Source organism: Ixodes scapularis, unplaced genomic scaffold (assembly GCF_016920785.2).
Source record: "Ixodes scapularis isolate PalLabHiFi unplaced genomic scaffold, ASM1692078v2 PGA_scaffold8__174_contigs__length_109621045, whole genome shotgun sequence".
Classification (NCBI taxonomy): Eukaryota; Metazoa; Arthropoda; class Arachnida; order Ixodida; family Ixodidae; genus Ixodes; species Ixodes scapularis.
Window position 1 is genome coordinate 3,124,247 of NW_024609883.1, and position 2,864 is coordinate 3,127,110.

Consider the following 2,864-nt stretch of genomic DNA (forward strand, 5'->3'; position numbering starts at 1 on the left):
ATTAGAAACAAATACTAAATCAAGGAGAGAACTGGTGGTTTCAGTAACCCTCGTGGGACTCGTTACCATCTGAACAGGTTGTTTGAGAATGCTAAATCGATCAAGAGTTCGGAGTGGCGACACGCTGACATTGAGGTCATTGTTTCCCAGTCTAAATTTGGAAGATTAAAGTCACCTCCCAAAATTATATTTCTGTTGTGTTTTGACTCTTTATGCACAAAATCATGTAAGTCGTTCAATACCTCAATGTCAGCACAAGGTGGCCTGTATACCACACCCACCAAAATACAGGAAGATAAAAGCGACACTGTCACCCACACCGCTTCAATGGGTGTGGTATTACGCAGCACAGAAAATTCCATTCCTTCTTTCAGAACTATAGCCACCCCTCCCCCTTTCGAAGAGCGATCTTTCCGTATAATTTTGTGCGTTGGGGGAACGATATCGCAATCAGAAATACTATCACTTAGCCAGGTTTCGGTTATCAACAATATGTCGGGGTCGAAACTAAGAATAATGCTTTCCAAGTCGGTCGTTTTATTGACAATACTCCTTGCATTCAGGTTTATTAGTCGAAGTTTCGTGCTAGTTGTACAAACTGCCCCTTGCACTGCAACCGTCAGTCAGGATTCTGACGCGTGGCAGGATAGACAGGAATTCTCGTATTTGCAGTATCATCCCAGATGAACACTTGTCCATTTATTTTAATTTTATCGAAAGAGAGAACGACTTTGTCTCCATTCTTTTTTAATTCCTTAGCGCTGTCCCAGAGTTTTTTTCCTAATCTGCTGGACACGTGGTGAGAAGTCCTCAGAAATACTGAACCTTGAGCCCTTTAAACGCCTGCAGCTGCTCAGAACTGCACTCTTCTCCCTCTCATCGAGAAACCTTAGGATAACTGGTCGCGTTTTGTTAGCGACCTTACGACCAAGCCTGTGTATCTTTTCAATTCCAGAGGCGTGTACACCGAGAATATCCTCAAAAATTTCTTTCTTAACACAGTTTTCCAACCCTTCATTGCTTTCATCTGCTGTCTCTTTAATACCATAAACAAGTAGATTATTGCGTCTGCTTCTGTTCTCCAGGTCGTCTACTTTGCCGAGAAGGAAATTAACGTTCTTTTCAAGAGACACAATCCTTGTCTCGAAGGCTGCCACAGAAACCGCCATATTGGACAGTCCATCTACTCTGTGTCCGATTGTTGCAAGTCTAGCGTTAGTTTCCGCAATCAGTGCATCTGTAGCAGTTTTTCCCTCCTTTATCTCCTTCACGTCACTTGCAATGGCCGTAAGATGCTGCATTAGATCCTCAAGGGTGGGCCCCGGATTGGTTTCTACGTCGCCGCTTAGCATCAACAAGAGACTAAACAGGTCATGGCACACACATAACACTCTCCAAAGTGACCGTGGGCACGGCAACTCTAAAAGACACACATTGTCGCTTCGGTAAGAACATGAAGGGTACTCGTTCCTCACCTGCACGAAAAGTGTAAGCGGGTTTTTCAGCGACATAGCTCTGACGGAGTCGCCGCGCCCACTGTCGTTGAACCACCTTGATTGCGGCTTTATAGCTGGTTGAGCCCAGGAAGTGACCGTTGATGTTTCCGGTCGCGCATGCCCGAAGTGTAGAATCGGAGCGTGCTCGATAGTTGCCCGGTAATCGCTGGATGATGCAGGAATATCCCAGAGAGTGATGACTGGAAGCTTCGCCGCTGAGTCAGATGTTGCTGTTCCTCGTGCACTCGCTGGTGCATGAATGGCCGAATAAACCGCCAGGGTCTGCACGAAAAGTGTAAGCGGGTTTTTCAGCGACATAGCTCTGACGGAGTCGCCGCGCCCACTGTCGTTGAACCACCTTGATTGCGGCTTTATAGCTGGTTGAGCCCAGGAAGTGACCGTTGATGTTTCCGGTCGCGCATGCCCGAAGTGTAGAATCGGAGCGTGCTCGATAGTTGCCCGGTAATCGCTGGATGATGCAGGAATATCCCAGAGAGTGATGACTGGAAGCTTCGCCGCTGAGTCAGATGTTGCTGTTCCTCGTGCACTCGCTGGTGCATGAATGGCCGAATAAACCGCCAGGGTCTGCACGAAAATTGTAAGCGGGTTTTTCAGCGACATAGCTCTGACGGAGTCGCCGCGCCCACTCTTCATATCAGCGCGTGGAGGGACGACAGTGCGATTCCGGAAAGTCTTTTTCGAAGGCCGCTGGCCACAATTTTTTGTCTGGAGACTTTCCCTCTTTCTTCCTTTGACGTGGATCAAGCTTTGCCGACAGCCTCAGTTGTGACCTCTCTTTTCAAATGTACGTTTGCAGTGAGTGAGCTCCTCAGCCTCGGACTTGTCACTTGTGCACCCAGTAGTTCTTTCACTTGGCAATTATATGCCATCAGTTGGGGTTTAATTTCTATTATTTATGTATACATTATGAAGACATCCTGGAGCTCCGAACGAGTGTTTTGTGCAGATTACTTTTGTAAACACAAAAAGACTATACCAAAGCAGCGGAATTTTCGAAGTGTTGGCGAGTTGGACCTAAACTCGTTGAAGCAAATTCTTCCGCCTGACTGTTCCACCAAAGTGAGTGCGACGGACTACCTGTGCTACCATTGCTTCATGCACATCACTAAGGAGATCTCGATGCGAAGCTCAGAGCAGTGCCCTGACATATTTGTGCCAGCTGAAGAAGCAATTGAAGATCTAAATCGAAGCATACTACCTACAGATGTGTCGCCGCTGAGACAACCAAGCGTCGTAAGAAGTCGGGACAGGCCTGTCTATGTCAAGAGAAAGCAGACAGAACTGGAGCAGGTTGCTGTCAAGAATATACGCTCAAGGCTACGTATTGCGTACGACAGGGACGCACCA

The 2,864-nt window shown here is 47.3% G+C and overlaps 1 non-coding gene across 1 annotated transcript; it reads right to left on the minus strand.

Moving 5' to 3' along the window:
• Window positions 1-631: 631 nt before the first annotated feature.
• Window positions 632-2,059, minus strand: LOC115313716 (the record flags this gene model as incomplete). Its single annotated transcript, XR_005716035.3, has 1 exon — window positions 632-2,059. It is a non-coding gene; the product is annotated as an uncharacterized LOC115313716 (transcript).
• Window positions 2,060-2,864: the final 805 nt, after the last annotated feature.